Source organism: Mytilus trossulus, chromosome 8 (genome assembly GCF_036588685.1).
Source record: "Mytilus trossulus isolate FHL-02 chromosome 8, PNRI_Mtr1.1.1.hap1, whole genome shotgun sequence".
NCBI classification, from domain to species: Eukaryota; Metazoa; Mollusca; class Bivalvia; order Mytilida; family Mytilidae; genus Mytilus; species Mytilus trossulus.
Genome location: NC_086380.1, coordinates 1 through 20,474, shown reverse-complemented (window position 1 = coordinate 20,474; position 20,474 = coordinate 1).

Sequence of the window (20,474 nt, the reverse complement as noted above, 5' to 3'; positions counted from 1 at the left end):
AGTGCCCCAAATCACATATGTACATGACCTTGACCTTTGCCCTTGTGACCTTTGTCAAGGTCATTGCTTCACAATGTCATTGCAAAAGACCCTATGGGTCAAGGATCTTTTGTTTAAGAGTTTTGCCTAATAATGGCTTTTTATAAACCATCAATGGGGGTTATGTCCCTTACATAATGGTAAAACCAATACAGTCATAATGTAACAAAGTTGCCCCTTGAAGTACTCAACATTTTTCACTGCTTAAATTTTCTGTATCTATAACCATTCAAGAATTATAGGGAAATCAATGACATATGAAAATCTTAAATATGACCTTGACCTTTGACCTTGACCTAATTTTCTTAGTTAGGAATCAGGGGACTCAAATAAAAACATTCCAGGGTTATACGGTTAACGGTTTATGAGTTAAAAAACATACCGACAAATTTATTCCGTAAAGGTAGATAACTCCTATAAAATTTCATCGAATCGCTTCGATCCAAATTAGTCAAAAATTCCTGAGGATGTAACGAACAATTTGTAAAAAGAATTTTGTCGCTTTCTTATTTTGTTACGAAGGAGATGCACACACATGACAAACAGTGAATAGGGAGATAACTCTTACAAAGAAAATGGTTGGGCTTAGCAGGGTGAAATTTAAAAGCGCATAAACTATACGATACAATATGAAAAAAATCTAAGCGACATATTGCGAAACAAACATTTATCGCAAGAACAAAATTTGGCGGAAGAAAAAAATAATAATAATAATAATAATCAGAACAAATACAATAGGCTTTCCACAGAAAAGTGGAAAGACCTAATAATAATACAAATCAGAACAAATACAATAGGCTTTCCACAGAAAAGTGGAAAGACCTAATAATATGGAAAAAACTGGAGTTGTCGTTCGTTTAACGTTGATAGGATAGATAGCACACAACCTACATTCAGTTGTAAGTGGAGGGTTTAAAAAAAAAAGGGGGGCAAAAGGGGGTCTCGGGGAATTTTTTTTTTTTTATTAACGGAACAGAATGGTTAAAAAGGTTTTTTACAATATAAATCAATTGCTTTAAAAAAGCAATTGTAGGGGGTCTTTCCCCCTTTAAAATTAATTGAATTGCGGGGGGGGGGGGTTGTTTGTTTGTTTGTTTGTTTGTTTGTTTGTTTGTTTGTTTCTGTATGGGGTCTATATTATTGTTACCGGAGAAGTTTCATGTTTAGTTTGGAAAGTTTTTATTTTATTTTAGGTACAGCGCGCGCGCCACATCACGTGACACGGGTTTATAATAACGAAAAGATAGTCTTTTTATTTCTTTTTAGGTGGGGACGTTAAACAGACAACATCTATACAGATGGAATGTACACAATGTAATTTCTTTTGTCATTGTAGGAAATTGACATTTTAATGACAGTTCACGGGCAGTGCATGTTTTGGATTTAATTGATCCGGTGTAACTTTTAAACCCATTTATTGATTATATTCTGATATTGTACATTTTTCAGCACCTGTTTGTAACACAGATTAGTATTTCAATCTCGGAGCGGACATTTTGTTGTAGGTTTTTACTGAGATTCACGGACCTAGCAAGCGATTTTTACGGCATTGCCATTTCTTTTCTCTAGGAAAAGCTGTGAGAGATATCTGCACAAAGTTTTTTTATAAACTTTCAGTACATGTATGCCCTGCTGACTGCAAATTTTGAGGTCGATTGTACTTGTAGTTTCAGAGAACATGTGGATTTTTTTTTTCAGAAGTGACGCAAGAACAATATTAAATTTCATTTTTTTCATGAAACATGATTGATTGATCATGATCATGATTGACTGATTACTTGATTGATTGATTGATTGATTGATTGATTGATTGATTGATTGATTGATTGATTGATTAGTTGGTTGGTTAGTTGGTTGGTTGGTTGGTTGGTTGGTTGGTTGGTTGGTTGGTTGGTTAAACACGTTGGATAGGGTCAATTGAAACAGCGAAAAAGAAACAAAGAAGATCTTGGACCGTTTATTAAACACATGTGACGGATACATGATTGATTGATCATGATCATGATTGATTGATTGATCATGATCATGATTGATTGATTGATTGATTGATTGATAAGTTGGTTGGTTGGTTGGTTGGTTAAACACTTTGGATAGAGTCAATTGAGACAGCGAAAGAGAAACAAAGATCTTGGACCGTTTTTTAAACACATGAGACGGAAACATGATTGATTGATCATGATCATGATCGATTGATTGATTGATTGATTGATTGATTATTTGGTTTGTTGGTTGGTTGGTTAAACACGTTGGATAGGGTCAATTGAAACAGCGAAAAAGAAACGAAGAAGATCTTGAACCCTATAATTAACACATGAGACGGAAACATGATTGATTGATTGATTGATTGATTGATTGATCATGATCATGATTGATTGATTGATTGATTGATTGATTGATTGATTGGTTGGTTGGTTGGTTGGTTGGTTGGCAAACACACATAAAAAATTTCAAGTAGTGCCCCAAATCACATATGTACATGACCTTGACCTTTGCCCTTGTGACCTTTGTCAAGGTCATTGCTTCACAATGTCATTGCAAAAGACCCTATGGGTCAAGGATCTTTTGTTTAAGAGTTTTGCCTAATAATGGCTTTTTATAAACCATCAATGGGGGTTATGTCCCTTACATAATGGTAAAACCAATACAGTCATAATGTAACAAAGTTGCCCCTTGAAGTACTCAACATTTTTCACTGCTTAAATTTTCTGTATCTATAACCATTCAAGAATTATAGGGAAATCAATGACATATGAAAATCTTAAATATGACCTTGACCTTTGACCTTGACCTAATTTTCTTAGTTAGGAATCAGGGGACTCAAATAAAAACATTCCAGGGTTATACGGTTAACGGTTTATGAGTTAAAAAACATACCGACAAATTTATTCCGTAAAGGTAGATAACTCCTATAAAATTTCATCGAATCGCTTCGATCCAAATTAGTCAAAAATTCCTGAGGATGTAACGAACAATTTGTAAAAAGAATTTTGTCGCTTTCTTATTTTGTTACGAAGGAGATGCACACACATGACAAACAGTGAATAGGGAGATAACTCTTACAAAGAAAATGGTTGGGCTTAGCAGGGTGAAATTTAAAAGCGCATAAACTATACGATACAATATGAAAAAAATCTAAGCGACATATTGCGAAACAAACATTTATCGCAAGAACAAAATTTGGCGGAAGAAAAAAATAATAATAATAATAATAATCAGAACAAATACAATAGGCTTTCCACAGAAAAGTGGAAAGACCTAATAATAATACAAATCAGAACAAATACAATAGGCTTTCCACAGAAAAGTGGAAAGACCTAATAATATGGAAAAAACTGGAGTTGTCGTTCGTTTAACGTTGATAGGATAGATAGCACACAACCTACATTCAGTTGTAAGTGGAGGGTTTAAAAAAAAAAGGGGGGCAAAAGGGGGTCTCGGGGAATTTTTTTTTTTTTATTAACGGAACAGAATGGTTAAAAAGGTTTTTTACAATATAAATCAATTGCTTTAAAAAAGCAATTGTAGGGGGTCTTTCCCCCTTTAAAATTAATTGAATTGCGGGGGGGGGGGGGGGTTGTTTGTTTGTTTGTTTGTTTGTTTGTTTGTTTGTTTGTTTCTGTATGGGGTCTATATTATTGTTACCGGAGAAGTTTCATGTTTAGTTTGGAAAGTTTTTATTTTATTTTAGGTACAGCGCGCGCGCCACATCACGTGACACGGGTTTATAATAACGAAAAGATAGTCTTTTTATTTCTTTTTAGGTGGGGACGTTAAACAGACAACATCTATACAGATGGAATGTACACAATGTAATTTCTTTTGTCATTGTAGGAAATTGACATTTTAATGACAGTTCACGGGCAGTGCATGTTTTGGATTTAATTGATCCGGTGTAACTTTTAAACCCATTTATTGATTATATTCTGATATTGTACATTTTTCAGCACCTGTTTGTAACACAGATTAGTATTTCAATCTCGGAGCGGACATTTTGTTGTAGGTTTTTACTGAGATTCACGGACCTAGCAAGCGATTTTTACGGCATTGCCATTTCTTTTCTCTAGGAAAAGCTGTGAGAGATATCTGCACAAAGTTTTTTTATAAACTTTCAGTACATGTATGCCCTGCTGACTGCAAATTTTGAGGTCGATTGTACTTGTAGTTTCAGAGAACATGTGGATTTTTTTTTTCAGAAGTGACGCAAGAACAATATTAAATTTCATTTTTTTCATGAAACATGATTGATTGATCATGATCATGATTGACTGATTACTTGATTGATTGATTGATTGATTGATTGATTGATTGATTGATTGATTGATTGATTGATTAGTTGGTTGGTTAGTTGGTTGGTTGGTTGGTTGGTTGGTTGGTTGGTTGGTTGGTTGGTTAAACACGTTGGATAGGGTCAATTGAAACAGCGAAAAAGAAACAAAGAAGATCTTGGACCGTTTATTAAACACATGTGACGGATACATGATTGATTGATCATGATCATGATTGATTGATTGATCATGATCATGATTGATTGATTGATCATGATCATGATTGATTGATTGATTGATTGATTGATAAGTTGGTTGGTTGGTTGGTTGGTTAAACACTTTGGATAGAGTCAATTGAGACAGCGAAAGAGAAACAAAGATCTTGGACCGTTTTTTAAACACATGAGACGGAAACATGATTGATTGATCATGATCATGATCGATTGATTGATTGATTGATTGATTGATTATTTGGTTTGTTGGTTGGTTGGTTAAACACGTTGGATAGGGTCAATTGAAACAGCGAAAAAGAAACGAAGAAGATCTTGAACCCTATAATTAACACATGAGACGGAAACATGATTGATTGATTGATTGATTGATTGATTGATCATGATCATGATTGATTGATTGATTGATTGATTGATTGATTGATTGGTTGGTTGGTTGGTTGGTTGGTTGGCAAACACACATAAAAAATTTCAAGTAGTGCCCCAAATCACATATGTACATGACCTTGACCTTTGCCCTTGTGACCTTTGTCAAGGTCATTGCTTCACAATGTCATTGCAAAAGACCCTATGGGTCAAGGATCTTTTGTTTAAGAGTTTTGCCTAATAATGGCTTTTTATAAACCATCAATGGGGGTTATGTCCCTTACATAATGGTAAAACCAATACAGTCATAATGTAACAAAGTTGCCCCTTGAAGTACTCAACATTTTTCACTGCTTAAATTTTCTGTATCTATAACCATTCAAGAATTATAGGGAAATCAATGACATATGAAAATCTTAAATATGACCTTGACCTTTGACCTTGACCTAATTTTCTTAGTTAGGAATCAGGGGACTCAAATAAAAACATTCCAGGGTTATACGGTTAACGGTTTATGAGTTAAAAAACATACCGACAAATTTATTCCGTAAAGGTAGATAACTCCTATAAAATTTCATCGAATCGCTTCGATCCAAATTAGTCAAAAATTCCTGAGGATGTAACGAACAATTTGTAAAAAGAATTTTGTCGCTTTCTTATTTTGTTACGAAGGAGATGCACACACATGACAAACAGTGAATAGGGAGATAACTCTTACAAAGAAAATGGTTGGGCTTAGCAGGGTGAAATTTAAAAGCGCATAAACTATACGATACAATATGAAAAAAATCTAAGCGACATATTGCGAAACAAACATTTATCGCAAGAACAAAATTTGGCGGAAGAAAAAAATAATAATAATAATAATAATCAGAACAAATACAATAGGCTTTCCACAGAAAAGTGGAAAGACCTAATAATAATACAAATCAGAACAAATACAATAGGCTTTCCACAGAAAAGTGGAAAGACCTAATAATATGGAAAAAACTGGAGTTGTCGTTCGTTTAACGTTGATAGGATAGATAGCACACAACCTACATTCAGTTGTAAGTGGAGGGTTTAAAAAAAAAAGGGGGGCAAAAGGGGGTCTCGGGGAATTTTTTTTTTTTTATTAACGGAACAGAATGGTTAAAAAGGTTTTTTACAATATAAATCAATTGCTTTAAAAAAGCAATTGTAGGGGGTCTTTCCCCCTTTAAAATTAATTGAATTGCGGGGGGGGGGGGGTTGTTTGTTTGTTTGTTTGTTTGTTTGTTTGTTTGTTTGTTTCTGTATGGGGTCTATATTATTGTTACCGGAGAAGTTTCATGTTTAGTTTGGAAAGTTTTTATTTTATTTTAGGTACAGCGCGCGCGCCACATCACGTGACACGGGTTTATAATAACGAAAAGATAGTCTTTTTATTTCTTTTTAGGTGGGGACGTTAAACAGACAACATCTATACAGATGGAATGTACACAATGTAATTTCTTTTGTCATTGTAGGAAATTGACATTTTAATGACAGTTCACGGGCAGTGCATGTTTTGGATTTAATTGATCCGGTGTAACTTTTAAACCCATTTATTGATTATATTCTGATATTGTACATTTTTCAGCACCTGTTTGTAACACAGATTAGTATTTCAATCTCGGAGCGGACATTTTGTTGTAGGTTTTTACTGAGATTCACGGACCTAGCAAGCGATTTTTACGGCATTGCCATTTCTTTTCTCTAGGAAAAGCTGTGAGAGATATCTGCACAAAGTTTTTTTATAAACTTTCAGTACATGTATGCCCTGCTGACTGCAAATTTTGAGGTCGATTGTACTTGTAGTTTCAGAGAACATGTGGATTTTTTTTTTCAGAAGTGACGCAAGAACAATATTAAATTTCATTTTTTTCATGAAACATGATTGATTGATCATGATCATGATTGACTGATTACTTGATTGATTGATTGATTGATTGATTGATTGATTGATTGATTGATTGATTGATTGATTAGTTGGTTGGTTAGTTGGTTGGTTGGTTGGTTGGTTGGTTGGTTGGTTGGTTGGTTGGTTAAACACGTTGGATAGGGTCAATTGAAACAGCGAAAAAGAAACAAAGAAGATCTTGGACCGTTTATTAAACACATGTGACGGATACATGATTGATTGATCATGATCATGATTGATTGATTGATCATGATCATGATTGATTGATTGATTGATTGATTGATAAGTTGGTTGGTTGGTTGGTTGGTTAAACACTTTGGATAGAGTCAATTGAGACAGCGAAAGAGAAACAAAGATCTTGGACCGTTTTTTAAACACATGAGACGGAAACATGATTGATTGATCATGATCATGATCGATTGATTGATTGATTGATTGATTGATTATTTGGTTTGTTGGTTGGTTGGTTAAACACGTTGGATAGGGTCAATTGAAACAGCGAAAAAGAAACGAAGAAGATCTTGAACCCTATAATTAACACATGAGACGGAAACATGATTGATTGATTGATTGATTGATTGATTGATCATGATCATGATTGATTGATTGATTGATTGATTGATTGATTGATTGGTTGGTTGGTTGGTTGGTTGGTTGGCAAACACACATAAAAAATTTCAAGTAGTGCCCCAAATCACATATGTACATGACCTTGACCTTTGCCCTTGTGACCTTTGTCAAGGTCATTGCTTCACAATGTCATTGCAAAAGACCCTATGGGTCAAGGATCTTTTGTTTAAGAGTTTTGCCTAATAATGGCTTTTTATAAACCATCAATGGGGGTTATGTCCCTTACATAATGGTAAAACCAATACAGTCATAATGTAACAAAGTTGCCCCTTGAAGTACTCAACATTTTTCACTGCTTAAATTTTCTGTATCTATAACCATTCAAGAATTATAGGGAAATCAATGACATATGAAAATCTTAAATATGACCTTGACCTTTGACCTTGACCTAATTTTCTTAGTTAGGAATCAGGGGACTCAAATAAAAACATTCCAGGGTTATACGGTTAACGGTTTATGAGTTAAAAAACATACCGACAAATTTATTCCGTAAAGGTAGATAACTCCTATAAAATTTCATCGAATCGCTTCGATCCAAATTAGTCAAAAATTCCTGAGGATGTAACGAACAATTTGTAAAAAGAATTTTGTCGCTTTCTTATTTTGTTACGAAGGAGATGCACACACATGACAAACAGTGAATAGGGAGATAACTCTTACAAAGAAAATGGTTGGGCTTAGCAGGGTGAAATTTAAAAGCGCATAAACTATACGATACAATATGAAAAAAATCTAAGCGACATATTGCGAAACAAACATTTATCGCAAGAACAAAATTTGGCGGAAGAAAAAAATAATAATAATAATAATAATCAGAACAAATACAATAGGCTTTCCACAGAAAAGTGGAAAGACCTAATAATAATACAAATCAGAACAAATACAATAGGCTTTCCACAGAAAAGTGGAAAGACCTAATAATATGGAAAAAACTGGAGTTGTCGTTCGTTTAACGTTGATAGGATAGATAGCACACAACCTACATTCAGTTGTAAGTGGAGGGTTTAAAAAAAAAAGGGGGGCAAAAGGGGGTCTCGGGGAATTTTTTTTTTTTTATTAACGGAACAGAATGGTTAAAAAGGTTTTTTACAATATAAATCAATTGCTTTAAAAAAGCAATTGTAGGGGGTCTTTCCCCCTTTAAAATTAATTGAATTGCGGGGGGGGGGGGGGGTTGTTTGTTTGTTTGTTTGTTTGTTTGTTTGTTTGTTTATTTCTGTATGGGGTCTATATTATTGTTACCGGAGAAGTTTCATGTTTAGTTTGGAAAGTTTTTATTTTATTTTAGGTACAGCGCGCGCGCCACATCACGTGACACGGGTTTATAATAACGAAAAGATAGTCTTTTTATTTCTTTTTAGGTGGGGACGTTAAACAGACAACATCTATACAGATGGAATGTACACAATGTAATTTCTTTTGTCATTGTAGGAAATTGACATTTTAATGACAGTTCACGGGCAGTGCATGTTTTGGATTTAATTGATCCGGTGTAACTTTTAAACCCATTTATTGATTATATTCTGATATTGTACATTTTTCAGCACCTGTTTGTAACACAGATTAGTATTTCAATCTCGGAGCGGACATTTTGTTGTAGGTTTTTACTGAGATTCACGGACCTAGCAAGCGATTTTTACGGCATTGCCATTTCTTTTCTCTAGGAAAAGCTGTGAGAGATATCTGCACAAAGTTTTTTTATAAACTTTCAGTACATGTATGCCCTGCTGACTGCAAATTTTGAGGTCGATTGTACTTGTAGTTTCAGAGAACATGTGGATTTTTTTTTTCAGAAGTGACGCAAGAACAATATTAAATTTCATTTTTTTCATGAAACATGATTGATTGATCATGATCATGATTGACTGATTACTTGATTGATTGATTGATTGATTGATTGATTGATTGATTGATTGATTGATTGATTGATTAGTTGGTTGGTTAGTTGGTTGGTTGGTTGGTTGGTTGGTTGGTTGGTTGGTTGGTTGGTTAAACACGTTGGATAGGGTCAATTGAAACAGCGAAAAAGAAACAAAGAAGATCTTGGACCGTTTATTAAACACATGTGACGGATACATGATTGATTGATCATGATCATGATTGATTGATTGATCATGATCATGATTGATTGATTGATTGATTGATTGATAAGTTGGTTGGTTGGTTGGTTGGTTGGTTAAACACTTTGGATAGAGTCAATTGAGACAGCGAAAGAGAAACAAAGATCTTGGACCGTTTTTTAAACACATGAGACGGAAACATGATTGATTGATCATGATCATGATCGATTGATTGATTGATTGATTGATTGATTATTTGGTTTGTTGGTTGGTTGGTTAAACACGTTGGATAGGGTCAATTGAAACAGCGAAAAAGAAACGAAGAAGATCTTGAACCCTATAATTAACACATGAGACGGAAACATGATTGATTGATTGATTGATTGATTGATTGATCATGATCATGATTGATTGATTGATTGATTGATTGATTGATTGATTGGTTGGTTGGTTGGTTGGTTGGTTGGCAAACACACATAAAAAATTTCAAGTAGTGCCCCAAATCACATATGTACATGACCTTGACCTTTGACCTTGTGACCTTTGTCAAGGTCATTGCTTCACAATGTCATTGCAAAAGACCCTATGGGTCAAGGATCTTTTGTTTAAGAGTTTTGCCTAATAATGGCTTTTTATAAACCATCAATGGGGGTTATGTCCCTTACATAATGGTAAAACCAATACAGTCATAATGTAACAAAGTTGCCCCTTGAAGTACTCAACATTTTTCACTGCTTAAATTTTCTGTATCTATAACCATTCAAGAATTATAGGGAAATCAATGACATATGAAAATCTTAAATATGACCTTGACCTTTGACCTTGACCTAATTTTCTTAGTTAGGAATCAGGGGACTCAAATAAAAACATTCCAGGGTTATACGGTTAACGGTTTATGAGTTAAAAAACATACCGACAAATTTATTCCGTAAAGGTAGATAACTCCTATAAAATTTCATCGAATCGCTTCGATCCAAATTAGTCAAAAATTCCTGAGGATGTAACGAACAATTTGTAAAAAGAATTTTGTCGCTTTCTTATTTTGTTACGAAGGAGATGCACACACATGACAAACAGTGAATAGGGAGATAACTCTTACAAAGAAAATGGTTGGGCTTAGCAGGGTGAAATTTAAAAGCGCATAAACTATACGATACAATATGAAAAAAATCTAAGCGACATATTGCGAAACAAACATTTATCGCAAGAACAAAATTTGGCGGAAGAAAAAAATAATAATAATAATAATAATCAGAACAAATACAATAGGCTTTCCACAGAAAAGTGGAAAGACCTAATAATAATACAAATCAGAACAAATACAATAGGCTTTCCACAGAAAAGTGGAAAGACCTAATAATATGGAAAAAACTGGAGTTGTCGTTCGTTTAACGTTGATAGGATAGATAGCACACAACCTACATTCAGTTGTAAGTGGAGGGTTTAAAAAAAAAAGGGGGGCAAAAGGGGGTCTCGGGGAATTTTTTTTTTTTTATTAACGGAACAGAATGGTTAAAAAGGTTTTTTACAATATAAATCAATTGCTTTAAAAAAGCAATTGTAGGGGGTCTTTCCCCCTTTAAAATTAATTGAATTGTGGGGGGGGGGGTTGTTTGTTTGTTTGTTTGTTTGTTTGTTTGTTTGTTTGTTTCTGTATGGGGTCTATATTATTGTTACCGGAGAAGTTTCATGTTTAGTTTGGAAAGTTTTTATTTTATTTTAGGTACAGCGCGCGCGCCACATCACGTGACACGGGTTTATAATAACGAAAAGATAGTCTTTTTATTTCTTTTTAGGTGGGGACGTTAAACAGACAACATCTATACAGATGGAATGTACACAATGTAATTTCTTTTGTCATTGTAGGAAATTGACATTTTAATGACAGTTCACGGGCAGTGCATGTTTTGGATTTAATTGATCCGGTGTAACTTTTAAACCCATTTATTGATTATATTCTGATATTGTACATTTTTCAGCACCTGTTTGTAACACAGATTAGTATTTCAATCTCGGAGCGGACATTTTGTTGTAGGTTTTTACTGAGATTCACGGACCTAGCAAGCGATTTTTACGGCATTGCCATTTCTTTTCTCTAGGAAAAGCTGTGAGAGATATCTGCACAAAGTTTTTTTATAAACTTTCAGTACATGTATGCCCTGCTGACTGCAAATTTTGAGGTCGATTGTACTTGTAGTTTCAGAGAACATGTGGATTTTTTTTTTCAGAAGTGACGCAAGAACAATATTAAATTTCATTTTTTTCATGAAACATGATTGATTGATCATGATCATGATTGACTGATTACTTGATTGATTGATTGATTGATTGATTGATTGATTGATTGATTGATTGATTGATTGATTAGTTGGTTGGTTAGTTGGTTGGTTGGTTGGTTGGTTGGTTGGTTGGTTGGTTGGTTGGTTAAACACGTTGGATAGGGTCAATTGAAACAGCGAAAAAGAAACAAAGAAGATCTTGGACCGTTTATTAAACACATGTGACGGATACATGATTGATTGATCATGATCATGATTGATTGATTGATCATGATCATGATTGATTGATTGATTGATTGATTGATAAGTTGGTTGGTTGGTTGGTTGGTTAAACACTTTGGATAGAGTCAATTGAGACAGCGAAAGAGAAACAAAGATCTTGGACCGTTTTTTAAACACATGAGACGGAAACATGATTGATTGATCATGATCATGATCGATTGATTGATTGATTGATTGATTGATTATTTGGTTTGTTGGTTGGTTGGTTAAACACGTTGGATAGGGTCAATTGAAACAGCGAAAAAGAAACGAAGAAGATCTTGAACCCTATAATTAACACATGAGACGGAAACATGATTGATTGATTGATTGATTGATTGATTGATCATGATCATGATTGATTGATTGATTGATTGATTGATTGATTGATTGGTTGGTTGGTTGGTTGGTTGGTTGGCAAACACACATAAAAAATTTCAAGTAGTGCCCCAAATCACATATGTACATGACCTTGACCTTTGACCTTGTGACCTTTGTCAAGGTCATTGCTTCACAATGTCATTGCAAAAGACCCTATGGGTCAAGGATCTTTTGTTTAAGAGTTTTGCCTAATAATGGCTTTTTATAAACCATCAATGGGGGTTATGTCCCTTACATAATGGTAAAACCAATACAGTCATAATGTAACAAAGTTGCCCCTTGAAGTACTCAACATTTTTCACTGCTTAAATTTTCTGTATCTATAACCATTCAAGAATTATAGGGAAATCAATGACATATGAAAATCTTAAATATGACCTTGACCTTTGACCTTGACCTAATTTTCTTAGTTAGGAATCAGGGGACTCAAATAAAAACATTCCAGGGTTATACGGTTAACGGTTTATGAGTTAAAAAACATACCGACAAATTTATTCCGTAAAGGTAGATAACTCCTATAAAATTTCATCGAATCGCTTCGATCCAAATTAGTCAAAAATTCCTGAGGATGTAACGAACAATTTGTAAAAAGAATTTTGTCGCTTTCTTATTTTGTTACGAAGGAGATGCACACACATGACAAACAGTGAATAGGGAGATAACTCTTACAAAGAAAATGGTTGGGCTTAGCAGGGTGAAATTTAAAAGCGCATAAACTATACGATACAATATGAAAAAAATCTAAGCGACATATTGCGAAACAAACATTTATCGCAAGAACAAAATTTGGCGGAAGAAAAAAATAATAATAATAATAATAATCAGAACAAATACAATAGGCTTTCCACAGAAAAGTGGAAAGACCTAATAATAATACAAATCAGAACAAATACAATAGGCTTTCCACAGAAAAGTGGAAAGACCTAATAATATGGAAAAAACTGGAGTTGTCGTTCGTTTAACGTTGATAGGATAGATAGCACACAACCTACATTCAGTTGTAAGTGGAGGGTTTAAAAAAAAAAGGGGGGCAAAAGGGGGTCTCGGGGAATTTTTTTTTTTTTATTAACGGAACAGAATGGTTAAAAAGGTTTTTTACAATATAAATCAATTGCTTTAAAAAAGCAATTGTAGGGGGTCTTTCCCCCTTTAAAATTAATTGAATTGTGGGGGGGGGGGGTTGTTTGTTTGTTTGTTTGTTTGTTTGTTTGTTTGTTTGTTTCTGTATGGGGTCTATATTATTGTTACCGGAGAAGTTTCATGTTTAGTTTGGAAAGTTTTTATTTTATTTTAGGTACAGCGCGCGCGCCACATCACGTGACACGGGTTTATAATAACGAAAAGATAGTCTTTTTATTTCTTTTTAGGTGGGGACGTTAAACAGACAACATCTATACAGATGGAATGTACACAATGTAATTTCTTTTGTCATTGTAGGAAATTGACATTTTAATGACAGTTCACGGGCAGTGCATGTTTTGGATTTAATTGATCCGGTGTAACTTTTAAACCCATTTATTGATTATATTCTGATATTGTACATTTTTCAGCACCTGTTTGTAACACAGATTAGTATTTCAATCTCGGAGCGGACATTTTGTTGTAGGTTTTTACTGAGATTCACGGACCTAGCAAGCGATTTTTACGGCATTGCCATTTCTTTTCTCTAGGAAAAGCTGTGAGAGATATCTGCACAAAGTTTTTTTATAAACTTTCAGTACATGTATGCCCTGCTGACTGCAAATTTTGAGGTCGATTGTACTTGTAGTTTCAGAGAACATGTGGATTTTTTTTTTCAGAAGTGACGCAAGAACAATATTAAATTTCATTTTTTTCATGAAACATGATTGATTGATCATGATCATGATTGACTGATTACTTGATTGATTGATTGATTGATTGATTGATTGATTGATTGATTGATTGATTGATTGATTAGTTGGTTGGTTAGTTGGTTGGTTGGTTGGTTGGTTGGTTGGTTGGTTGGTTGGTTGGTTAAACACGTTGGATAGGGTCAATTGAAACAGCGAAAAAGAAACAAAGAAGATCTTGGACCGTTTATTAAACACATGTGACGGATACATGATTGATTGATCATGATCATGATTGATTGATTGATCATGATCATGATTGATTGATTGATTGATTGATTGATAAGTTGGTTGGTTGGTTGGTTGGTTAAACACTTTGGATAGAGTCAATTGAGACAGCGAAAGAGAAACAAAGATCTTGGACCGTTTTTTAAACACATGAGACGGAAACATGATTGATTGATCATGATCATGATCGATTGATTGATTGATTGATTGATTGATTATTTGGTTTGTTGGTTGGTTGGTTAAACACGTTGGATAGGGTCAATTGAAACAGCGAAAAAGAAACGAAGAAGATCTTGAACCCTATAATTAACACATGAGACGGAAACATGATTGATTGATTGATTGATTGATTGATTGATCATGATCATGATTGATTGATTGATTGATTGATTGATTGATTGATTGGTTGGTTGGTTGGTTGGTTGGTTGGCAAACACACATAAAAAATTTCAAGTAGTGCCCCAAATCACATATGTACATGACCTTGACCTTTGCCCTTGTGACCTTTGTCAAGGTCATTGCTTCACAATGTCATTGCAAAAGACCCTATGGGTCAAGGATCTTTTGTTTAAGAGTTTTGCCTAATAATGGCTTTTTATAAACCATCAATGGGGGTTATGTCCCTTACATAATGGTAAAACCAATACAGTCATAATGTAACAAAGTTGCCCCTTGAAGTACTCAACATTTTTCACTGCTTAAATTTTCTGTATCTATAACCATTCAAGAATTATAGGGAAATCAATGACATATGAAAATCTTAAATATGACCTTGACCTTTGACCTTGACCTAATTTTCTTAGTTAGGAATCAGGGGACTCAAATAAAAACATTCCAGGGTTATACGGTTAACGGTTTATGAGTTAAAAAACATACCGACAAATTTATTCCGTAAAGGTAGATAACTCCTATAAAATTTCATCGAATCGCTTCGATCCAAATTAGTCAAAAATTCCTGAGGATGTAACGAACAATTTGTAAAAAGAATTTTGTCGCTTTCTTATTTTGTTACGAAGGAGATGCACACACATGACAAACAGTGAATAGGGAGATAACTCTTACAAAGAAAATGGTTGGGCTTAGCAGGGTGAAATTTAAAAGCGCATAAACTATACGATACAATATGAAAAAAATCTAAGCGACATATTGCGAAACAAACATTTATCGCAAGAACAAAATTTGGCGGAAGAAAAAAATAATAATAATAATAATAATCAGAACAAATACAATAGGCTTTCCACAGAAAAGTGGAAAGACCTAATAATAATACAAATCAGAACAAATACAATAGGCTTTCCACAGAAAAGTGGAAAGACCTAATAATATGGAAAAAACTGGAGTTGTCGTTCGTTTAACGTTGATAGGATAGATAGCACACAACCTACATTCAGTTGTAAGTGGAGGGTTTAAAAAAAAAAGGGGGGCAAAAGGGGGTCTCGGGGAATTTTTTTTTTTTTATTAACGGAACAGAATGGTTAAAAAGGTTTTTTACAATATAAATCAATTGCTTTAAAAAAGCAATTGTAGGGGGTCTTTCCCCCTTTAAAATTAATTGAATTGCGGGGGGGGGGGGGGGTTGTTTGTTTGTTTGTTTGTTTGTTTGTTTGTTTGTTTGTTTCTGTATGGGGTCTATATTATTGTTACCGGAGAAGTTTCATGTTTAGTTTGGAAAGTTTTTATTTTATTTTAGGTACAGCGCGCGCGCCACATCACGTGACACGGGTTTATAATAACGAAAAGATAGTCTTTTTATTTCTTTTTAGGTGGGGACGTTAAACAGACAACATCTATACAGATGGAATGTACACAATGTAATTTCTTTTGTCATTGTAGGAAATTGACATTTTAATGACAGTTCACGGGCAGTGCATGTTTTGGATTTAATTGATCCGGTGTAACTTTTAAACCCATTTATTGATTATATTCTGATATTGTACATTTTTCAGCACCTGTTTGTAACACAGATTAGTATTTCAATCTCGGAGCGGACATTTTGTTGTAGGTTTTTACTGAGATTCACGGACCTAGCAAGCGATTTTTACGGCATTGCCATTTCTTTTCTCTAGGAAAAGCTGTGAGAGATATCTGCACAAAGTTTTTTTATAAACTTTCAGTACATGTATGCCCTGCTGACTGCAAATTTTGAGGTCGATTGTACTTGTAGTTTCAGAGAACATGTGGATTTTTTTTTTCAGAAGTGACGCAAGAACAATATTAAATTTCATTTTTTTCATGAAACATGATTGATTGATCATGATCATGATTGACTGATTACTTGATTGATTGATTGATTGATTGATTGATTGATTGATTGATTGATTGATTGATTGATTAGTTGGTTGGTTAGTTGGTTGGTTGGTTGGTTGGTTGGTTGGTTGGTTGGTTGGTTGGTTAAACACGTTGGATAGGGTCAATTGAAACAGCGAAAAAGAAACAAAGAAGATCTTGGACCGTTTATTAAACACATGTGACGGATACATGATTGATTGATCATGATCATGATTGATTGATTGATCATGATCATGATTGATTGATTGATTGATTGATTGATAAGTTGGTTGGTTGGTTGGTTGGTTAAACACTTTGGATAGAGTCAATTGAGACAGCGAAAGAGAAACAAAGATCTTGGACCGTTTTTTAAACACATGAGACGGAAACATGATTGATTGATCATGATCATGATCGATTGATTGATTGATTGATTGATTGATTATTTGGTTTGTTGGTTGGTTGGTTAAACACGTTGGATAGGGTCAATTGAAACAGCGAAAAAGAAACGAAGAAGATCTTGAACCCTATAATTAACACATGAGACGGAAACATGATTGATTGATTGATTGATTGATTGATTGATCATGATCATGATTGATTGATTGATTGATTGATTGATTGATTGATTGGTTGGTTGGTTGGTTGGTTGGTTGGCAAACACACATAAAAAATTTCAAGTAGTGCCCCAAATCACATATGTACATGACCTTGACCTTTGACCTTGTGACCTTTGTCAAGGTCATTGCTTCACAATGTCATTGCAAAAGACCCTATGGGTCAAGGATCTTTTGTTTAAGAGTTTTGCCTAATAATGGCTTTTTATAAACCATCAATGGGGGTTATGTCCCTTACATAATGGTAAAACCAATACAGTCATAATGTAACAAAGTTGCCCCTTGAAGTACTCAACATTTTTCACTGCTTAAATTTTCTGTATCTATAACCATTCAAGAATTATAGGGAAATCAATGACATATGAAAATCTTAAATATGACCTTGACCTTTGACCTTGACCTAATTTTCTTAGTTAGGAATCAGGGGACTCAAATAAAAACATTCCAGGGTTATACGGTTAACGGTTTATGAGTTAAAAAAACATACCGACAAATTTATTCCGTAAAGGTAGATAACTCCTATAAAATTTCATCGAATCGCTTCGATCCAAATTAGTCAAAAATTCCTGAGGATGTAACGAACAATTTGTAAAAAGAATTTTGTCGCTTTCTTATTTTGTTACGAAGGAGATGCACACACATGACAAACAGTGAATAGGGAGATAACTCTTACAAAGAAAATGGTTGGGCTTAGCAGGGTGAAATTTAAAAGCGCATAAACTATACGATACAATATGAAAAAAATCTAAGCGACATATTGCGAAACAAACATTTATCGCAAGAACAAAATTTGGCGGAAGAAAAAAATAATAATAATAATAATAATCAGAACAAATACAATAGGCTTTCCACAGAAAAGTGGAAAGACCTAATAATAATACAAATCAGAACAAATACAATAGGCTTTCCACAGAAAAGTGGAAAGACCTAATAATATGGAAAAAACTGGAGTTGTCGTTCGTTTAACGTTGATAGGATAGATAGCACACAACCTACATTCAGTTGTAAGTGGAGGGTTTAAAAAAAAAAGGGGGGCAAAAGGGGGTCTCGGGGAATTTTTTTTTTTTTATTAACGGAACAGAATGGTTAAAAAGGTTTTTTACAATATAAATCAATTGCTTTAAAAAAGCAATTGTAGGGGGTCTTTCCCCCTTTAAAATTAATTGAATTGCGGGGGGGGGGGGTTGTTTGTTTGTTTGTTTGTTTGTTTGTTTGTTTGTTTGTTTCTGTATGGGGTCTATATTATTGTTACCGGAGAAGTTTCATGTTTAGTTTGGAAAGTTTTTATTTTATTTTAGGTACAGCGCGCGCGCCACATCACGTGACACGGGTTTATAATAACGAAAAGATAGTCTTTTTATTTCTTTTTAGGTGGGGACGTTAAACAGACAACATCTATACAGATGGAATGTACACAATGTAATTTCTTTTGTCATTGTAGGAAATTGACATTTTAATGACAGTTCACGGGCAGTGCATGTTTTGGATTTAATTGATCCGGTGTAACTTTTAAACCCATTTATTGATTATATTCTGATATTGTACATTTTTCAGCACCTGTTTGTAACACAGATTAGTATTTCAATCTCGGAGCGGACATTTTGTTGTAGGTTTTTACTGAGATTCACGGACCTAGCAAGCGATTTTTACGGCATTGCCATTTCTTTTCTCTAGGAAAAGCTGTGAGAGATATCTGCACAAAGTTTTTTTATAAACTTTCAGTACATGTATGCCCTGCTGACTGCAAATTTTGAGGTCGATTGTACTTGTAGTTTCAGAGAACATGTGGATTTTTTTTTTCAGAAGTGACGCAAGAACAATATTAAATTTCATTTTTTTCATGAAACATGATTGATTGATCATGATCATGATTGACTGATTACTTGATTGATTGATTGATTGATTGATTGATTGATTGATTGATTGATTGATTGATTGATTAGTTGGTTGGTTAGTTGGTTGGTTGGTTGGTTGGTTGGTTGGTTGGTTGGTTGGTTGGTTAAACACGTTGGATAGGGTCAATTGAAACAGCGAAAAAGAAACAAAGAAGATCTTGGACCGTTTATTAAACACATGTGACGGATACATGATTGATTGATCATGATCATGATTGATTGATTGATCATGATCATGATTGATTGATTGATTGATTGATTGATAAGTTGGTTGGTTGGTTGGTTGGTTAAACACTTTGGATAGAGTCAATTGAGACAGCGAAAGAGAAACAAAGATCTTGGACCGTTTTTTAAACACATGAGACGGAAACATGATTGATTGATCATGATCATGATCGATTGATTGATTGATTGATTGATTGATTATTTGGTTTGTTGGTTGGTTGGTTAAACACGTTGGATAGGGTCAATTGAAACAGCGAAAAAGAAACGAAGAAGATCTTGAACCCTATAATTAACACATGAGACGGAAACATGATTGATTGATTGATTGATTGATTGATTGATCATGATCATGATTGATTGATTGATTGATTGATTGATTGATTGATTGGTTGGTTGGTTGGTTGGTTGGTTGGCAAACACACATAAAAAATTTCAAGTAGTGCCCCAAATCACATATGTACATGACCTTGACCTTTGACCTTGTGACCTTTGTCAAGGTCATTGCTTCACAATGTCATTGCAAAAGACCCTATGGGTCAAGGATCTTTTGTTTAAGAGTTTTGCCTAATAATGGCTTTTTATAAACCATCAATGGGGGTTATGTCCCTTACATAATGGTAAAACCAATACAGTCATAATGTAACAAAGTTGCCCCTTGAAGTACTCAACATTTTTCACTGCTTAAATTTTCTGTATCTATAACCATTCAAGAATTATAGGGAAATCAATGACATATGAAAATCTTAAATATGACCTTGACCTTTGACCTTGACCTAATTTTCTTAGTTAGGAATCAGGGGACTCAAATAAAAACATTCCAGGGTTATACGGTTAACGGTTTATGAGTTAAAAAAACATACCGACAAATTTATTCCGTAAAGGTAGATAACTCCTATAAAATTTCATCGAATCGCTTCGATCCAAATTAGTCAAAAATT